Here is a 22,589-nt window from a genome sequence, read left to right as displayed (position 1 = left end):
GATAAAGAGAAATTATCCTGGCTAGCTTAGGTGTAGTGGTTTCCCAAACACACATGACAGGCAAGGTACAACAATTGTCAGTCTGTGATATTATCCTAAAGCAAAAATAGTGTGACTTAATCTAGGTTGGAGCTCCATAAGCATACCCAAATACCTTCACTTTAAGCATACCCAAATACCTTCACTTTAAGCATACCCAAATACCTTCACTTCCTTAGCTTTAGGTTTCCCTTTCTCATTCACATCCCTCTGATGTGTCCTTCACCACATCTCCTTTTACCCCATACACTTCTTTCCCATTTCTCTTCTAAGGATGCCTCCCCCTTTACGATTGGCTTTCACTGTATTAAAGTGTATTTGGGCTGGTTTTGTCAGCTTGTGTGCAAGGAGATACGAGATATATCTGCTGCAAAGCCTTCTAAACTAAAAAGCCCTCTAATCTGTGATGACAGGTGACTAGACTCAGTGACTCAGGCAGTGCCTTCTGTATAAAATATTTTGTTTCAGGCAGAGAGAAGATTTTTTCCATGCTAGTTTTCACTCTTCTGTGATGGAGGGTCAGTATGCACTGCTAAAGCATTGCAGTATTACCAAAACCATAAAAAATATATTTATACCTAATGCCCTCTGATTGCCTTGTAACTGTAAAAGTAACAAAATGACATTAACATGAGCACAATAAACTAATTTTGAACAGACATGATTGAGATGTAAATACAGGTGTTGTTATCTGACAGCTTCTTACTCTGTTGCTGTCCTAGTCTCAGCACTACTACCCCAATAAATATTCCATATCATAAGCTAAGTGGCCATTACAACCTACTCAATATAGGTATTAGTAGGTACTCTTTTCCTGCAGTGTATAGAAAACTAGTGGAAGAAATAGGGAGGAAATTACATTTGGTTTTGCATTTAATAGAGTGATTTCTTTACAATGGTTCTCTGGAGCCCATTCATTTTATCATGGGTTTAATTTACATCAGGAGATAGTCGGAAATCACACTGTTCCTGAAGGAAGCCCTCACTGGAATCTTTCGCCTTCGCAACAAGGTGACATTCGATCCGTTCTAAAGGGCATCACGGGAGTGCAGAAACACTTCTCTACTTCGAGAGAGCCTGTTCTAATGACCAAACTTCAGAAACATTTGACACACAGCTCTGTGCCTAGGAGCACGTGAATATTTTAAATGCTGTTTATAAGAAGCAAAGCTGCGCTAAAATGCCTATTTGCCCCCTGCTGCTTAGCAATATTAAAGATTAGAGCCAATTGTTTTGTACACTGAAGAGCCTATAATGGCTTCTAGAGAAGAACATGTCAGCAAACTAGATAAGGTTCCTATTAAATTTTTGTTGCTGCGGACTGCTGACTTGGGTCATTATACACTTAAATTGAGTTATTGTCATTGTTATATAATGAAAGAGAGAGCTTTTTGCCTCCAGTAATGTAGCATATCTTTTAAAGAATGAGTTCTCCTGACTGATTTATAAAATAGTTCTGTTTGCATTACAGTACCAGGCTGCTGGGTGTTTCAATGTGATTTAGATGAACTGTCCTAAGAGTTTGTGCATATTTTGAAAGACAAATAACAGAGTCTTGTGTGGACCTGCTTCCAATAATCTTTGAAATTTATTGAGTGACAGTGAAAGACATAGTAAAATTACAACTCTCCTCTCTCCCATAATCTAAGAATGTTTCTTTCCAAAAAAGTGTGCTTAAGGATTTGTGAGAGTTTTTTTAATTCCTGGCAATTATTTGTTCAGATTTAAAAACAGGACTTGTTTTCTTCATTCTAGGAATATTTGTCTTTTAAAATCTCAGGGTTTTATTCTTTAAAAACAGTTATGTTAACACTTTTAATTTCGAACAAAGAATGTGAACAGTGGAAAGATCAGATGACCATAAAAATTAACTACTTCAAGCTACTTTATTTCAAACTAACTATACTGCTGGGGGACACCATAACCATTCCTTTTCACCATTGTCTTTGCTGAAGCCAGGATTTCACTCTGCACATGTTCCACAGTTTTTTCCCTTTAGATGCATCTAATGGCAGTTCAAGACAGGATGAAAGCATCTACACATATGCTACTTTGCTTAAATTATTTTAATTCCCCATGCGATATCTCTGAAGAGCTGCTGTATTTTAAGCGAAATTCCGTAGTGAGTAGTAAAGGAACTTAAATCAGCAGATGCAGGAATATCTGACTGGAAGAGTTTAATTCCCAGAAGTCTTAGACAAGAGTATATTCAAGAAATACTGGCTTATGCTAAATGCTTCCTGATCTGAAATTTGGCTAAAAAATAGAAGGTTTTTTTGTTTCCTCTCCACTCCCCTCACATACTTTGTAGCCTTTTTCTGCAGCTTTTCTGGCTTCAGCTATCTTTTACAAACACAGGTCACTGGGGTTGTACAGTAACAGTGAAGATCACATCCAGTCACATCCACTTTTCCCTCCCTCTGTTAGCAGACACATCCTAGAATTGAATTTTCTTTCCATAGCATTGCATCGTTTCTATTCCTTGTGTCATGCTTTGATCAAGCTTTCTCTTCTCTCTTTTCTAATGGTAAGATCACAAATCATAGCAGAAAATCTTTATATGACACTTGTATTTCAGATTTTACATTCCATCCTCTGTCTGTGATCACAGTTCTCAAGGTCATCCAATTTTGTCATTGTCCTATTATGATCCTCTTCTGCAATAATGATGCCTCCTCAACTTAAACCATCAGCAAAATTCTTTTGGGCTCTAAACACTGAGCCTTTACACAGACATAAATTAAAAGCTTATAGGAGATTTATTCTAATAGTTTCTCCAGGGGAAGTCTAACAATAAACTCCCACTACCCTATATCACAAATATGGCTATCTGCTTTTTTTAGATGGTTCCTCTTTTGATGGGTTAGGGGTTTTTTTTTTTATCATTATCAACCTTATATAATAGGAAATTTATATACTATTTACTGCAGCTCTGATTAGTTATGTGTGCTGCATTTGCCTTGAAAATAATTTATTATACTAAAGAAGGTGAAAGGATATGCTCGGAGATTTCTACTCTGGTAAAATGTTTTTATATTTCATCCAGTCTTTCAATTGTTTTGATATCCTAATTATTATTTTTCTCAAAATAAGTTTTTAACTTTATAGTGCTCAGCTAAATTATATAGGTTTCTCTGATTACTTTTCCCTACAAACATATTCTATACCCAATACAGAACCACTTTGAAACCAAGAAAACCACTGAAAAATTGATACTGGATCTGTGGTTCTGTGGGTTTGTTTTTTTTTTCACAATTCTTCAATAACAGTTATGTGTTGCCTTGAACTTATCCATTTCTTTCACTTTGGACATTCCTAGAGTACCCATTAAAGTGAACACTGACACAGCTGCATTTCCAACATATTTCCCTCCCTTTCCTGGGACTGAAATTCTAAACTCCTTTTCCATGTTTGACTTATTTACGAGTTTCTTTCACAGACAAGTCTATGAATATCTCACTCTGCTGCTATCCTTGGCTAAATCCCCTTCTTTGGAAGCACTTCTCTCCCATTCAGACTGAGAACTCTGAGGGCTCTCCTTTGTCTATTCTTTCACTCAGACTGAAAGGCAGCAGGATCATTCAATTCAAATTTTGTATTATAGTCTTTTGTCAATCATCTTCATGCAAAATCAAGCTTAAAATAGCATCATCAATTGCTAGTTCAGTGACTATTGGGGAAAAAGATTGAAAGACTGCTTTTATAAATAAGGTGGTGATGGACTTCATCACAGCATTTTTTTTTTTAATTAATCCTGAATAATTTAGGATTTAGTTAAATTAATATATTTTTGGTGCTATTTATCATTCTGAAATCAATACCAGATCCACAGGTATAGCCAAATCAAGGTCTGGTGGTCCATTGCCAATATTACAGCTTTCATCACCTTTCTAAAAGTAATTTTGACTTCAAGATAGTTTTATCCACTGTATTTCTTGTTTGGTTTGGTTGAGGGAGAGTTGTGCTTATCACAAGTACTGAGTGAAGGTAATCTCATTGATTCTGATCATTTAGACTTTGAATATATCCCTGGTCCAGCCATGGCCACCTCTCTTTCATCTGTGACATTCAACTTTATTCTGTACATTAACAGTTCTAATGCCTCCATTTTTTGGCCCACACTCCTTTCATTGATATTTAATGTATTCCCTTGTGGCCAGCCTCAACCCAGTACCTACTTACTCAGAGTAACTTTTTTTAGTTGTTTTTTTCCCATTTCCTGATATTCATGTAACAAACTTGTAATTAGTGTAGCAAAAATAATTCTCATAAAAAGATTTTACAGGCATCTCAGGATTATCATCTCCTTCCATTTAACTGTTTAAAAAACCTTTTTTTTAATGTTTTCAAATCAGAATACAAGTATCCTAGTTGTTCAAATGAAATACATCTGCAAAGAAAAGATTTTTCTATGAATGTGCTCTGAAAATACCTGCTTTTCTGTCCATTATTTGATCTCTGTTACTTTTTCATTCTTTGAGTATCTGTTACGGATATTTGAACAGACACAATCACGAATGAGTAAAGTTGTAATGGACCACACTGGGTCATTTGGTTTAACCTCCCTACTCAAGCAGGATCATCCTGGAGCACAGTTCCAGGAATTGTGAAGGAAACACCACAACATCTCCAGGAAATACAGATCACACACACAGAAAGAAGTTCTTCCTCATATTCAGGTGGAACTTGCAGTGTGTTATCTTCTGCCCTATGTTTCTTGTCCTGCTGTTTGGCACAACATTTCATTGAAGATCATTCAAGTTTTCTGGTTTTGATTGTTTTAATCCATTCCTGGATATGTCCAGACGAATCTGGACATATAATTTGTTCTGTAGCGGAAAACAGGCAGCCATTTTTGCACTACGGTGTCAAGACTGTTCAGTGTGGTACGGAGAGCTTAAGCCAGCTTTCTTAAGAGCTTAAAATCTTAGCATTAACCATGTTTGAATAGTGCACAGAAGACCAATGTGTGAGGATATTAAATACAGTTCGAAAAATTTGTCTCTTTCTTTAATGCCTAGACAGGTGCTGGGGTTTTTGGGTTTTGTTTTTGGTTTTTTTTTTGTTTTGTTTTTTTATGTGGTTTTTTTTTGTTGTTGTTGTTGTTGGGTTTTGCATTGTTTGTGGAGGTTTATTTATGGTGGTTGCTGAACACCACAAAAATTTAAAATACTGACATAATCACTGGCATTTGTCTATAATGACAAAAATAAACCTCTCCAATATTCTCACTTTTGTGTAGCTTCATATTTTTCCAGCAAGCTTTCTCTTCAGTAAGTCTCACGTTATTTAGCATTGCAGATTCTGAGGCATTCCCACCCTATTCATGTGACTAACAGATATAGTAAGTGGATACATCTGTAGTTTTAACAAAAACTTCTGGGGTTCCATGAATTTTTTTGAAGTGCAAATGGCAAAATCTTTTGCAAGAGTCAACAAAATACAGCTCATGTGTAAATTTACATTTACAAAATATATAAAAGAACTAAAAGGTTGTGCACTAAGTCTTAGTAATTAGCTTCAATCCATCAATATCCATTGCCAATGACATCTCCATCAAGGGACCCATGTCAATCAAACAACCTTTCTTCTGGCAAACATTTCTGGCAAACCATCAGCCTCAGCAGCCAACATATCCAGGTTTTACCAGTCCAGAGACAGAGTGAATATGACACAGGAGTTCTTCACTGAGAATGAGTTTTCATAAGAGTGCTGAGCTGGTCTAACAGCTTCCTACCACTAAAAATATGGTTCAGCTTTCCCTTTTTTCTCAATCTCAGCTGTGTGTACTTACCACTTCCTTTGTGCTAGCTCCAACAGTTTGATGTTTCAATTCAGCTCACTCAGCAAGCAAAAAAAGGGAGATAATTTTCTGTCTGTTGAATAAGCTGACATGTCTCATCAAGGGGTCAGACTGGCTTCAGAGACAGCAAAAGAAAATGTACAGGATCACACAGCCAAAGTGCGATGGGAAAGGAAGGCACAGGCTCTCCTGTGCTGTTAAATTAGCACAACCATCTTCTAAAATACATATTTCTTGTCATCCACACCTCAGCACTGAAAATGGGACTGATAGCATGTGTATTGTCAGATTTATTCCAGGTACTCTACTCTCCATACACCACCTTGTTAAACTCAGGCAGAAACCTCAAGAGTTTTGTTTATAAACAAAACTATTGCCTAATCAGTAGCTGAAACACTCACAATGTTCACATATTTCTTTCCAACAAGATAATCAGATATAAATATTCACCTAATAATTTTCTTCTAGCTGGAAGCTACATTCTCTGATGGTATGCGAAGAAATAAACCCATCCCGTGATATAAGTTCCTGTTTCTTAGCTGCAAGTTTCATTAAAAGTTCTTGAAATATCTGCCTAATATTAGGCATTGTAAGTAGTGTTAGCTCTGGTGGTAGTGATTTTGTTTGTCACAAAGACAGCACAGGATCACACCTAGCAGCCTAGCAGTGGAGGTATTCACAAATAAACATCCTTTTTGAAATGTGTGCCCACACACACACAAAAATTAAAAAAAAAAATCAAAACAAAAAAAAACCCACTAAAACCTAAAAAGTCAAGGAATCCTACTTTAGTGAATTAATGAAAGATTAATAAGAAAATACACCCTTTTTTCCTTATTGCATCTATTACACAAAGCATAAAAATAATACATGAGGTCCCTATACATAAGGCTGTGAGTTGTGTGTTCATTTTTGAGACCCTCACTACGAGAAGGACATTGAGGTGCTGGGGCATGTCCCAAAAAGGGCAACAAAGCTGGTGAAGGGCCTGGAGCACAAGTCCTGTGAGGAGAGGCTGAGGGAGTTGGGGTTGTTTAGTCTGGAGAAAAGGAGGCCCAGAGGGGACCTTATTTTTCTTTACAACTACCTGAAAGAGGAGAGTGCCATACAGGAGCTGGTCTCTTCCCCCAGGCAACATGGGACAGGACAAGAGGAAACAGCCTTAAGTTACCCCAGGGAGGTCTAGGTTGGATAGGAACAAATATTTCCTTATGCAAGGTGCTGTTAAACATGGGAACAGTCTGTCCAGGGGAGTGTTGGATCATTATCCCTGGAAGTATTTTAAAAGGTATGGATGTTGCACTTAGGGGCATGGTTTAGTTGTGGACTTGACAGTTCTGGGTTAACAGTTGGACATAATGATCTGAGAGGTCTTTTCCAACCTAGATGATCCCATGATTCTATTTTATCTGTTGATCCACAGTTCACTGACTGTTGTATCTCATGCTTTTTTTATTAAGAAGCTGGAGGGGAAAGCTGTCCATTAGATTTGCGAGAGGAGGTCTGCCTTGGGTCAAAGAAAACTCTCTGCCCCAAAGCACACTTACCCTTTAGATTCCGGGGTGGAAAAAAGCAGACTCTGGGGATTAGGACAAACAACTGGGGTTAAGATCAAAGACCAGATTTTTATACAGTGTCTGCTGTAACCTGGGAAGACACTAAAACTGAAAGCAGAGCTAGAGGAAAGGACCTGTCCTTCAAGGAGCAATGGTTAAGAGAAAGAGTTCTTTTCAAAGCTTTTCATTTCTGCTCTTCTGTAGCAGACTTCAATTATCTCAGTTTCAAACCTAATGTATTCGAAGCTGGTCCAGTAAACAAGGTTTTTGATACTCAATGCCCTTTCACACCCACTGGAAGAGAAAGGTGCAGGCAGCTCCTCCTTAGTGCTTTGGCTTACTGTGCATTCTGTCTCACTTTTATCAGCAGGCTGTGCCTACTGCTAACCCCCCCTGCCATCTCCACACTGAATCCTGACCGGCCAGCCTTCCTTCCCTCTGCAGGGCAGCTCCTGCCCTGTCTCACCGTGCCTGCAAGCACTCAGCTTCCTCTGGCACAGGACCCACCCATCAGGAACAGCCCCACCACACTCCCTAGAAACAGCTCCAGCCTTGCCCTGCGTGCTGCAGTTCAAACCCCAGACAATCTGATATTTCACTCCAACCCACGGGCTAGGCATGGCCTTTATCTCTGCATTAAAGACGCCTTTATTCATTTTAAATTAAAAACCAAAATATCAATTCAGATCAAGCAAAACTGCAACAGACATTCTAAGTCTAATATAAAATATTATTCAAAGACTATAAACATTTTTCATGAATAAGCTTTCTGCACACTTGAGAGCAAAATATGATGTACTGAACCCAAAAGTAATATAAATCTTTGAGAAAGAAAAATTTCCTAGTCAGCAAAAATTTGCTGAAGTTGTATACTTTTCACAAAGAAATTAAATCACTGTGCTTCTCTGGAATCCTTTATAGTTAATAATTAAAAATCTAAAATCTTATTTTCATCCTGTAATAAATATAGCTAACAATCAAGAAAGATGAGACAAAACTAGAAAGGTTTTTTGGATGATTTAAGTTGAAGGAGTTACTACATCAATATTTTGTACTCTAAAAAGGGCATGCATCATTAAAAAAGAAGACTTTATAATTAATATGTTTTCATACAACCTACCTTATTTCCCCTGAGATTACTAACCAAACCCTTTTAAAAATTGATTAGTTCAAGCACTTAGCCTAGTACCACCTTAGAATGTAGCAAGACAGATATTAGCTGAATTTAAAATTACAGCAACTTTATTTTTAATTACTTTCCAAAATGCCAGATTTATGTGTTATCAAATACATTTCCATGGCAGAACTGACCACTAAGCATTTTTGGACAGGGCAAGAAAAATTAATTATATTCTTTCTAAAAAATTCACTTAGCATTCAGAACACCTGCATTGTTGTCAGGGATAATAAATGTCATTAAACTTGTATAAATTTCACTATATTAACCAGTACAATAACTCAATAGCTTTGCTGAACTGAGCTACACGGCAACACTGTAGCACCCATACATAATGTATGGGAGGGCTAGGAAAAAAGTATGACTTCCAAGGGGAAGAATTGCAACCTGCCAAAGACAAATTCACCTTCTTAAGCTGCCAGTAAAAAGGACATTTCTAGAACTGAGACATTTTAACAAAAAAAGTTTAATCATACATCATGCACTGTTAAGGCATAGAAATACAATTGTCCTGCTTGTGCTAATATATTAGTTCTCAGGGTCTGGGTGTTTGTATTAAGAAGAAAACAATTGTAGCAGAACATGGTATGTGTTTTGAGGCACTGTGGTTGGCTGAACCTGGGGAAACTGAGCAGTATCCCTATGCCATTCCACAGGAGGTTTAAGAAACAGGAACAGTGTTTGGTCAATACAACAAAGTCATACTGCTAACAATTGACACCTGCATCCTAAACAAACAACAAAACTTAAGTAGCAGTATTTCCAGGTAAAAGATATTTTTCTTTTATTGAGCTGAAGTTCCAGACTCCAGAGAACTGTGTAGACAGGCAATAAAGCACCCTAAACCTCTCTCAGAAACCTGGTACCTGGTGCATGCCACTGGTGAGACAGGAGGAGCTGGCCCTGGAGATCCCTTATGGGTGCTTCAGTTCATCCAATGGGAATTCTTCTTTTGCTCGGTGCAAGAGAAGGAGACACTGAAAGCATAGGCCTGATGTGTCTCTGAACTTAGAGTGTGCAAACCAGAACATCACGGCTCACCTAGAAGCAAGACGAGGACTATGGGTATCTGCACAGGACAATTTCTCCTGCTTAATATTCTCTTTTAAAAAAAAAATATGCTCCTCTCTATGGTGTTTGTTTCTCTGTCTGTTGACTACAGGTAAAGCTTAGATGATGAGAAAAGGTGCTTTGCCTGCATTTAGAAAATACTGAAGGAGACCTCACTCTGAACAAAGTTTTGCTTTTTTCCAAAAAGCTATGCAAGATTCACTGGAGCAACACCCAATCTCTCCACCTTAAAAATACAGTTCTTAATAATCAGAGAAGAGTGCTTGAGAACGTCACTGCTCAAGTGCAATGTAGATGATGTGCAAACAAGAGCCAAGAATGGGGATATGTGGTCTTTGTTGTTGGCCCAGTCAACAAGGATGCCTAATTTAGAAAGAGTGGAGTCAAAACTGAGGAATGAAAATGAAGTGACAGATGTGCTTATTAGAATGTCTGGTCAAACTTGGCACATCTCATTACTCACTCCTAGATAATGTTCAAAAGTTACAAATATCATGAAGGGAGAAAAGTACCCAGGGACCTTGAGTCAGATGATACGAAAAGGGTAAATTATTGAAGGAGGGCTGCAAGTAGAAAAGCATGTGCAGTGATGCCAAGCAATTCAGAGGATGAGACAAAGACTGAAGTATGAGAAAACAGTTACAGGAATCTGAAATAAAGTTTGAAAGCTTCTTATCCTTTTTTAAAAATATATCTCAATTAGTATAATACCTCTTTGAAGTGCCACAGCAAAAAATATTTTTTGGCGAGGCAGATTGCTGCTGCTGTCCGGGGGGGACTGTTGAATGATTTCTTTATTTATGTTATGGCCATGAGGAGGGAGATCAAAAATTTTTCCATTCACTGGCAACACATCCTATATTAAGGTGTAACACAGACATTTCCAAGGCAAAACATTCAAATTGCCTTGTAAGACATGGTGATGCCTCATGGTAATTCACTAATTGAAACCCTAGGAATAACTGAAATAAATTATTCCAGGGATTAGTTAAACTATAGGAAACTGATTTAAAAAAGGCAAAGATTAAGTCTTGTATTAGTCTACCCAAGGAGAGATTCCTCCTTTCTCTTTCGTATGGAAGACTGATACCTATTGTACCTGTCAATGTAGTAGCTAAGCATCTTTTACCATAGAAAACTTGAACACAATGTTGGCACAAGAAAAACACTACATAACAAGTCCTGTTTCCTGCAGCACAGGATTCAAAACAATTATCACCAGATCTCAGCTTTGTCCTGTAACCAGGACAAGGAAGTTCCCAGTTTAATCTTTAGATAAATCCAAATACTTTGGTCCTGTATCAGAACTTGGCCCATTCATCATGTAGTTCCCCAGCTCTGGGGAAAATGAAAAACAAGGAGATAAACTCCTCAGCTGAGCAGCAAAGTGACTGGAAAGTCAAGATACCTGTCTCTTTCTCCCATGTGGGAAAGCTCCCTAAGTTCTTTTTTTCCCATCTCTTTCCCTTCCAGGCTGGAGAAGAAGACCACAAGCCACTACAATTTGTCCTCTTCTCAAGGAATGGGTAATGTAAGGTACCACAGGAGGACCTGTGGAGTAACAATTCTTGGGTGCTTAAAGGTAGGCAGATAGAAAGAAATGAGAGTAGGGACCAGAACTGCATTCCTAAACCTATGGTGAAGAAATAATATTGTTTGCAGAATTACAGCATACATGCACACACACACACAAACCATGGCAGGGGCAGAGGGAGTTCAAAAATTAACAACTAATCCAAAACATAATATACTATTTTAAAAAGCAAATGTTCATATTTGGGGACCAGTCTCAAATTATGGGGCCTGACTCATGATTTTTGAAACTTTAGTGTTAGTGCCACAGCCAATTATGCTGTAATTACAGCACTCTTAATTAGATTGGGAGATTGCTTCAAGATTCCTGAGACAACTTCTGTAACAAGTATAGACTTGTTACATATAGGCAGTCATATACATTTATGGAAACAGCAATTTAAGCAGCTATAAATGGATTGAGTGGATCTGATGACATCACCACAATGAAAAAGTGTTCTTGACACCACCATATGGAAAATTATTTTAAAAGTGAGTTTTTGGGGTTTTTGTTCACTACATCACAACACATTGATGTGATTTTAAATCACTCGTGAGGGAAAAAAAAAGCTGTTCTTTCACTCATCTAGGAGAGCACACTTTCTGAATAGAAGTTTATAAAGAAGTTGTGTTACACCAGATACAGTTCTGCACGCTCTTGTGACCAGTAGGAAGCTATTAAATGCAACCCTGACACAGCATTCTTTGCTTCAGTTGCTCCATGCATGAGGTTACAAGTTTGTATTATGAGATTTTAAGCACATTCCTGTATGCTCTTCTTGTTTTCCACTTCTTTACTGGTGTCTACTTTGCTAGACAAATCTAACATGGTTTTAGCAAATATGGAACAAAGATTGAATTGCCTTGCCAAATTCCCTCCTACCAAATTACTGAATCACTGAAGGCAATCCCTCTTTCACTAGACCTTGGTTGTTTTGCTTGACCTCCAGCAGGTGTCCAATTAGGTCTAAAAAATTTATATGATATTCCCTTTCCATTGATGTTCTAGAATTAAACTGATGAGATCTCTAGAGAAGGATCATCAGTGTTACACCTTTCATCTTTAATTACACCGGTTGAAGATGAATGAATGTACCAGAAGGATCCCAGCTGGGAAGTACATGCTTATTAGATAGTTGATAATTTAATATACACTCTGAATTCTGATTATTTTCTTAAAACATCTGAAGAGCTTTCGACATATGACAAGATTGTAGTACTTATTCAGCTGAACATTGACTGTGCTCTTGTCTTTTTAAAAAATGCTGCTCAGATGCAGGCAAAGAACTGTGAGCATATAGAACAAAGAATTTTAGACAAGGTGAGTTAAAGGTCCTGTTAATGCATTCAAACTGTTGTTTCTAACAATTGTATGTACATCTAAGAGACCACATAGATAAGCAGAGCAGAAGACTCCTAGAGGACTCCCTGGATTCCCACCATAGAAGAAGACCCAGTCCCTCTGCTTCAGCACTGTAGCTCCAGCTCCTCATCATGTATTTTACTCCTGAGAACGCTTAATTGAAAATTAAATGATAAATGAGTTCAACTTCAGAGTGAGTCACAGCAAAAAAGACTTGCTAGGTAGAATCTGTAATATAGACACGTAATATTAAGTCTGAGCCACTAGAAGTTGAGAGCTACTTGCCTGGACTCTTTTAGACTGTTGAGAGCAATAGGTATGGAAATAACTCCTTTCATCTTCAGAAAGAGGTAATGAAAGATAGCAGATAATACTGCAAAAGTACTGTCCTTAGGGGCCAGCGTGAATGTTGTTGAATTATTTCAGTATTACACTCTTAAAAAATACTCCAGTCTTGCCCAAAGCCAGACACTGTTAAATAAAAGTACTAGATTTTATTCAGATACCTCAGGCTAAGTAAGAACATTGTAGCAGGATGCTCTGCCTAAGCAGGGATTGTATCTTTTTGCAGGTTGATGGCTTGAGCAAGGAGAGTTTGCCGTTTGTTGGAGCAAGGAGGGTCTGCTGATTTTAGTGGTGGTGAATGCTGAGATCAGTTTGACCAAACCATCAGACCCCACCACAAGCATGTGCAATACATGCTCCCTGAGGCTGGGACCAGTGAGGAAATACAAACACTGATACAAAAGTGAGTCAGAAGTGTTCAGCAGTAAAAACCGCAGAGCTGCTAATACCTTCTTTCAGCACAAAGTATTTTTTTGCTGAGTAAATCTGACAAAACATAATCTTAAAAAATATGTATGGTTGTCAGTCCATCACTTGATACTATAAAAAGCCAGTCCCACTTTGCATGGTGAGGCCCTTGAGCATACATCCCTAAGGTGTGTGATGGTCTTCCCTTGAGTGGGGATGCCCCTCAAGGTTACTTCTTGAGGCTGAGAGAAAAAGATTTTCCCACACTCATTAATAATTGGTTTTTCTAGTTTTAATATAATTGCTTCAATATAATTGAATTAATATAATTGCTTCAATATTGCTTCAAAAATAGCACTATACTAGTAGTTATAACATACTGCATACTAAATAATTCAGATTAGGCTCGTTTTTTGTCTGATCATTTTAATTTTTTTATTAACTCAAATAATTCATTTTAGCTTTATAAATACATCTGAGTGGCCATCTTTAATCCTGCAGGAAAAAGTTTTATAAAAGTTCAATTACACCTGTATAATCACTTAGACATGAGCTGTTGACTGAGCCTGGGAAGATCCAATCTCACCAAGGCTCCTCTCTGAGAGGAGTTACAAAAGTAAGGAGGTCCTCTCTGCACCTTGTGACTCGATGGGAGGAACTTCTCTAACAAATTCTGTCTGAAGCTCCCACTCTGCCCACAACAATCACATTGATTTGTTTTACTTGAGTAAACTCACTGGCATATGAAAAGTGCCTTTTTCGGTTGTTCAGGGCTTGCCTTGGAAAGGAAAAGGTACAAATGATAACCTGGCACTTATGCTTTGTCCTTCTAGACTCTAGTGCAGCCCAGCTGAACTGCTATAGAAAGCATATCTTCCACAACAGAAACTAAAAGATCTTCTACTTACTTCTATTCATAGGTAGGCACAGCTTAGAACAGAGATTATTTGAAACAATTATATGGGAAACTTGAGTAGTCCTTCCACTGGGCATATTCCTATGCTGTGTTCTTATTTTCTTATTAATTTGCTGCTTCTTGTTCGAAAATGAGCCAGCTCACAATACCTGGCAAAAGCCTGCTTCAAGATCAAATACATTGATAGAAAACATCCATTAAGATGTGAACACATCCACTAAAAAGAAAGTCATGGGTGATAGCACTAAGGTCTCACAAGTTTTTTTATAGGTTGCATGATTCTGTAAACATCAAATCCAGCCACAATATTATTTTACTTTTCTTGTACAGAAATTACAATCTTTTCTATCAAGTATTGGCTAGTAGGATTGGCTAATAGTAAAAAAAATATCAGAAAACATTGACTCTTTTTTCTGGAAATCAAAGAACACTGTGATATTTCAAAACATATTGGGAAGTTTGCTTCATTTAAATTCTGAAGAATTTGAAAGTGGATATTGTCCAGTGCCATGTTCAAAGTAATCAGACATAATAGTCATAGTTATTTTGAAAAGCATGAAATGAGACCCTACACAGATGCACAAGATTTACAGAAACATATGCACACAGACACAAGTGCCTCACACTCTTTTTCTATACAGAAAGAATCTATTCTGCTATTTCAGATTCAGTCTGTTATCAATTAAACATGTTTTACAGCTCAAACACAAGATAGTCAACCAAGGGGCTTGGTAAATGTGTTATTTATATAGTTATTTGTTAAAATGAGCTTCATTGCATTATAGAATGTTAAGACAAATTGTTGTGCCCTTTAGATTCATTATAGATGACAAAATACTAAATAAATCTTAAATAAGTATTCACCTTTCATCATACTGGAACATAAATGGTTAGATCTTATCAACAGGGGAGGCTTTTTAGTCTTCCTTTATTAACCATAGGGAAAAAAAATATTGCTAGTTTTCCTGCTTTCATTTTAAAAAAAGTCAGATAATTCTTGGCATGGCAGGGGAGAGATAAAGCAGATCATCTTTCAAGAAAGGAGCAAATCAATCTCAGTGAAGGAAAGCGTAACCAGCCTTACTGTCTCTGGCCTGCCAGGTACTGTCTTACAGAGAGACTTCAGTGAAGTGTCAAAGGCAAACCAGCACTTTATAAGGGTACTTTATTGTGCACAGCAAGGAGTGCATTATCTTATCATCTGGTTTTATAACTTCCTGCTTCATTGTGCTGCAGATTAAAAAAATTAAAAAAGGATATAAATGTCATCTTCTGTGTCATTAACCTAAAATCTATTAGAATTTTATTAGAAAATAAGTAGCAAGAGAGTACAGTTACATTTCCTCCCTTATGCTGTGCTAAATTGCTTGGGAAAGTGATATACTATGACTCTTACTCTACATCTATTGCAAAACATGGAAGAGAAGCCTACATACTGTGTACATTAAATGGTAATGTTAAATTGGCAATGAAGCAATGCACATCTCCCTAAATCTCCAAGCAGGTTCTACAAATTTCCCTTTTGAAGGATAAAGGTAAATAAAGAAATTGTTTCCACCTAGAACTAAACAAATGATACTAGTAAGCTTCCTTGTTTATATACCCAGGTTACAAGCTATTAACCTTTTTTAAAAGATACTCTTTTTAGAAGAATAATCAAAAAAGAAGGTGCTCTTGTATTTCTCTGCTTGGGACAGGCAGCTCCTTCATTATTAAAAGTCAGAAGTCTCCAGAAAAAAATAGATTTCTGAGCCAATAATTTAGAGTTTATGAAAAGTTATTAAGTTTTCTGCAAAACAGAGAAGGTCTCAGTTCATTTGGGTTTTTTAATTATACATGTTGGAAAGTAGAATTCAGGAGGGATTCGATTTATTCCTGAATAACTGATCAACACAAGGTTAAATAAAAAGGCAAGTTATGTGTGGACTTCAGGCTCCCTCTTTAAGGGTCAGTTTTACTCCAAATGAGGCACATTAAGAAACTGTAAAGGGTAGATCCAAAAAGGCAAAACATTACATCAGCAAGTAGCAAGCTTAAGCCTCTCTTGGGAGCTCTTTGCTCACAAGTAAACTTGGCACCTTGAAATTTAGCCATTCTCCCAGAAGGACACAGGTAGCCTCTGTAAAGAGTCCATTTCTAATTCTCCTGTTCCCATGGCTGTGGATAGTGATGATAGCCCATAAAGCATTCAAGCTTCACAAAAGAGTGCCAGGAGGAATTAAAGCTCCTCAGGCTGGAACTGCTGTTGAAGAATATAACTGACCCATCCAACATTGGCTGCTGCTTTCCAGCCTTTGGAGGTCTGAGTATACTGGGATTTCAGAAATGGAAGCAGCAGGTACAAGCTGAACCAGCACATTTTCAATCCAGTCTTAGTTCAGTTTAAACTGGGACTAAAATCCTTCCAGCCTGGACCCAAGTTTAGGCCCATAATTAACTTGATTGGACCCAACAATCCCTCGGAGCCTTTAACACTGAAAAATGCTGCATTTAAAAATAGGAATGTGACAAAGGCAGGTGGCAAAGGTAAAGCATCCAGGCCCAGCTCAGCCAGAGGGATAACCCCTGATCCCCCGGCAGCACAGACACTCTTCACATATGCAGCACAATGCCACAGGGTCCTCTTACTACTCGCATCTGACTTGAGAGAATGGAGAGGTGCTGCAGGACTGTGTGGGTGATGCTGTGCTGCAGAAATCAAGCAGAAGCATGAGAACAAAAATAAGCTCTCTGCTACCTCCACATATCCCAGATGTACAGAAGCTCATACATATTTCTACAGTGATGCACTCCACAGGACTGCCAAGGTTCAAAAAAGTATGTAAAGGGCTCTGCTGTATAAAAATGCATTGTTCCATGTAGTAAAACAAAGAAGACCAAAAGAATAGATCCAAGTGACCACAAGAAGTATGTGATTTGATAAGTACCCAACTCCCAAGCATAATGGCCTTGAGTCATGGTGCAGAAATGAGGGCTTTTCCTGCCCAAACCAGGGCTGGGGAGAGGCAGAGGAGGGTTAGGAGCAGGAGAGGTTCCATGTGATGTGGCCTTTTATACCCTAAAAAGTTTAGACAGGTCCTTTGCTCAATAGCACCCAAGCAGGGATGTTACTTTATGGTCAACTCAGCATTTTGAAATGGTAACTGTTTACTGGTTTAGTCCCAAACTGACTATAATGATTTCAAAATTAAAGTGTTGTGTCTGTCTCAGGTAAAAAATACCAAGATTTGAACCAGTAATATGTTTAGAATTAGTGCTAGGTTTAGCTGATTGTGAAGAAATGAGGGGGTAAATACCCCCTATATTTTTCTTCAGAGTTAACAAATTATACCTGATTGTCTTTGTCCAGAGACAAAAAAAATAAATATGTCTTCAAAAGTACTGGTGTTGCTATCATTGTCAGAAAGGCTGTTGGTGAGCACTCTTCATCAAAGGACATTTCATGTCTGCATCCACACCCTTCACATTCTGCTGCGAAAGCAATGTCAGCCTGGGTCATATGCCTTCAAGGCAACTTTAACTTGGGAACATTTCTTCAAAAGACACTAAAAATGATTTACATTTTTCCTTACTAAATCAGCATTTTTTGTATCACTTGTGTCAGTGCCAACATCCTCTCATTCTTCACCTGTGTTCTGGCCTGCCTTTCCCCTCCCTTGTGTGCTCCTGAATACCACTTGCATGCCAAGAAACCCATATTGATGAATGCAAAGTTTTTATGGCTTATTAGAGAAAACTACATTATGCAGCCTTCTATGCAGCATACACTATTTTTTTTTTCTAACACTGGCTTACATCTTTCATGAATAGGAGTAATTTTTCTGAATAGGATACTTCCTTTACACATGCCAAATACCTCAGATTTTGATTTATTTTTTCTCATTACATTTTTTTTACTCAAGTAGTTAATGCCAAGATGACAGAAAGTAGCACACTGTGACCTCTAGTCTGCCTAGAGGAGGCTGAGACTTGATGCAGAATTTTGGACTTGAAACAAGCACTCAGATACTGTGGTGATTATTGCACACTGATTACTCTTCTTTACTGCTGATATTTTCCCTGACTGGTTAACTTTTCCCATCCATGTTCCTCTTCCATCAAGGTAAATTATTAAACAATTTATTTCATTTTCTTGAGGGCTGTTGGTTTGGTTTGGGGTTGTTTTCCCTTTCCCAGAAACACATTTAACTTACCTTGCAGCAGTGTGCAGCAGAAATCACAGTGCAATTTCAGGAGGAGTTAACAGGCAAGAATTGCACATTATTCATATCTCAGGACTTGATAATAAGTTATTATTCCTCACCCTCAAAGGGATAAACTGAGCCATGAGAAGTGATTGCTGAGATATCCCAGTGCTTTTGCAGGCACAATGGTGTGAATGTTTCCAGTCTGGCTCAGCATACTGTCTTCACTTACATTTACTGCCAGTGCCAAGCAAACAACATGAGGGCACTGAAGTCCTTTCAGATGTTGATGACTCACACTCTTTAAATACGTCACATGCCCCGACAAATCCACCTTCCCATAGAAGGCACCAAATGCCATTAGATGAAGCAGATGTTTCTAGGCAACCTGACCATGACCATGAAGTGACCCTCATCTATTTTGGATTTATCAAATCATCAAAGGCTCCTGCCAATAAGACTTGGGACAGGCAATTCAAAGAGGTCATTATATAATGACAAGCTGCCTGAGGCAGACAATATTGCTTACAGGGGATTTGGGCTCTTCCTGAGGGAAGAGGAGCCCCCGGGGGGCCAAGGGGACACAGAACAGCCAGTGTCCTCTTCTACCAGGCATCTGAGAGGAGGGAGCCCGGTGACTGTGGCAGCCATCAACCAGCCAGGGACCATCAGGCAAAGTCAGACCTGGAGTCAATGCAGGAAGACCCTTTTGGGAACAGGGGGAGGCAGAGATGGGGATCTGACTGGAGCACAAGTCTAAGATCCCTCCAGAAAATCCCATCAGGAAGTCAAGACAGAAAGACTCTGAGCAACCCTCAACATTTCTCAGTCAGAAGTGGAGACCTATACTGAAATGGAACTCCTTATCCATAGGCAGGGCATGTATGGGTGATAAGGGCAACAGAGGCATTTGGATGCTCTTATGGCTCTGACAGCATCTTTCCTCTTTTAAAGGTCTGTAAATACCAAGGTTAACCAGCCAGACTCCACAATGCTTCCTTATTGTACACACACCAGAACACAGATAATCAGAAACCTCTGGAGGGTAGCAGCTCCAGTCAGCCACCTAACACATCATATTAAGTCACATACCAGATATCAACCACAGTGTCAAAACCAGACATTAAAGCAAAAAAGTCACTCAGCCTTGGCAATTTTATTCCCAAAAAATCCTGGATCCCAACATCTAGCAATACAACATTTTACCATAGAAAATCCATAGACCACTTACTAAGCAAAGATGCCTGAGCTGCAACCATGTAAGTACTGATAATGCCAAAATGGCAATGGGGAATACAGAGTGGGTAGTACTCCCAGACATTTACTCAGTAACCTACCAGGAGTGTTACATATGAATTATGTTGTGAAACAAGAAGTTGGCAGTGAAACAAACTAGCTGATAAAGAAGCATTGTAGCAATTTATTAGAAATGTGAACTGCGCCAAGCCCCTTATTGTAAGTACAAGTGGAATGGCCTCTATAGCTATGAGGGAGAAATGAAAGCAGATGACTGCACAGAAAAGACTGTTTATGGAGTGCTCAGGCACTAAGAAGTTCTCAGCCAACAGTCCTTTTCTGCTTGAGTGCTATTTCCAAGTGCTTTATATTTTGTTCTCAGAGACTTACATAATCAAAACCTGGAGTTAAGATGATGGTTCCACATCAGGCAAGTAGCTAAAAGCAGTTTTCAATCCCTGTATTAGGCACATTCTTTTTCAAAATGTATTAAGCATCTAGTTTACCAAATATTCACCACAAACAACCCCAAACTATCAGTAGGGAGGAAAATTTTTGATACCTAACATATCCTGTTGCCTTGGAGAATTTTATACTGCTATGGGACCTAACCAATTCTGGTGTAAACACAGACAGCCCCAAAAGAAACAAAAAAAAAAAAAAAAAAAAGGCAAAATCAGCTTCCCAGGCTTCTCTCTCTCTTTAGAAGCCACCAGCCTTCCCAGGGGCAAATCCTGCTGTGGCTGATGCTGCCCAGAAGACCAGAGCACGTTCATGGAGTGACAGGCAAGAACCACTACGCTGAGTTTGGTGGAAATTTGCTGATGCAAAAGCAGCCTTCAGTGATGCCATGCAGCATGCTGCTGTAGCCCCAGGAATAACTGACTTGGCAAAATTCTTTTCCAGACAATCTAGCTCAAAAATGGCAAACAGACTCTCTTTCTGTGTTGTTTACCTGCTAGGAAGCAGGGAATAAATGAAGCATGCACGTGCATGTGCACAACTTTTGTATATTGGGAAAGTTACCTGTCCTTCACTTTCTCATTTATTAAACTCTTACTTTGACAGGTTCTTGCACACATGCTTGGACAATTTTTAGAAGCATCATCAATCTAAGTACAGCTGAGTTGCTCTCTCACCTCCCTATTCAGACTTTGACTGAACAGTTTCTTTTAATAAATGAGTGATATGGCTGGGTGTTATCAACCTACTGTAACATTTAATAGATATTCATAACATATATTAATCATGAGCAAGTTTACAAAAGATTCAATCCTGCAAGGTGTGGAGAACACTCGATTCTCCTTGAAGTCAGTGAAAGCAGAAAGGGTGAATTTTTGTCCTTCCAGGTTCTGCATTACAAATGCCAAGTCTTCCTTCTGGACATTAAAAATGTGAGCACAGCTTTCTGAAGCAGTGCATGTGCCATTTGATCAGTTTGTTTTACAAGTACCCTGTTTATTATGGACAGAAACTCTACTTTTGTTTTAAAAGTTTTACTACAAACAAAAGCCTTCCATCACATTTATCCCAGGTAAAGAAGTCTTCTCTTTAGCAGAACTTTCTGCATTATCCCTACTTGCTTTGAATCACAGCAATACTGCTTGGCCTATAAATACTCATATAGAAAATGGCAGTATTCACATTCCTTTCCACATGCAGAACTCAGTAAAACTTAATCAATTAAAAACTAATTAAGTACATAAGAACAATAACACAGCTTCCTAAAGTCTAGCAACCTATTAAAGTGAAATACAGACTTACAATTAAGATTAATGGGAGACAACTAGAATGAATTTCAATCAGTTCTATTTCAAATGCATGTGGGATCCTGTTCATCATTTATAAGAAATTATCAAATCTAACCTCATTACTGTTACTTCTTCCCTATACTGGTATTTTAAAAATAAAGTTTCAATTCCTAACATAAAATAGTAGGGAAAGAAAATAAAAATGTTTAATTCTAATAAAATTCTGTTTGTTGAGATTATTTTTCATAACAGGAAGATGGCACAGCTGTAATATACATAACTCTGTTCACTAGATATCCACCAATTTGTCTGGTTTGTTTACAGACATATTCTTGCCCTGACAGCTGTTCAGCCACTTCTTGACATTGTTTTGCAATGTTAGATATTCCACAAAAGATTACAAAATATGCCACCCAAATTCTTTATACCACAGGAGATTATATTCTTTTTCCTCAAACAATATCCCAGTTCTATAGTTCATTTCCATCTTGAAAAATGTGATTTTCAGTGCCATCTGCAAACTTGCAGCTTGGGTGTGGTAATCTTCTTCTTCACTTCCAAACTGAAGACCCGTTACAGGTAAAGTCTTATATCTCTGCAGATTATATTGATCAACAAACCTTTTATCTGAGAGGACATCTTGACTAGTGAACACCTTCGTCATAAGCAGTACCGCATCATAAGCAATCAGAAAATCTAAGTGATTTTCCAGTTGCTTCATTCTTCTGAAAATTTTGGGAAGAATTTAAACATGATAAGAAGTATATACTTTATCTTACATCACCAGAGTTAGTGAAAAATCCCTAGAAAACAATTTTTGTGTCTTAGGAATGGCACTCCCCAATTTAGTACCTTCTCCATTCCCCAGACAAAACTTACTGAATGCAGGCACCACCTGCTTGCTTGCTACCCCATGCCCTCCCACTTCCATTCAGGGGATGGAGTTCAGAACTGGAGGCACAAAAAGATGAAATTTACAGGCTGAGATAGGAACAATTTACAGGAAAAAGCAATGAGATAAGAAAATGAACAGTAACACCAACAACATTAATAACAAAAGCTATAAGACAAAGAAACCATTTACACAGAAAAATTGCAACAAAATACCAACCTTCCCCCCAATATGCCAGTCCCTTACTTCTGCCCCTTATGAGTGCAAGATAGTATT

This window comes from Taeniopygia guttata, chromosome 3 (assembly GCF_048771995.1).
Source record: "Taeniopygia guttata chromosome 3, bTaeGut7.mat, whole genome shotgun sequence".
Lineage (NCBI taxonomy): Eukaryota > Metazoa > Chordata > Aves > Passeriformes > Estrildidae > Taeniopygia > Taeniopygia guttata.
This window is presented reverse-complemented; position numbering follows the sequence as displayed.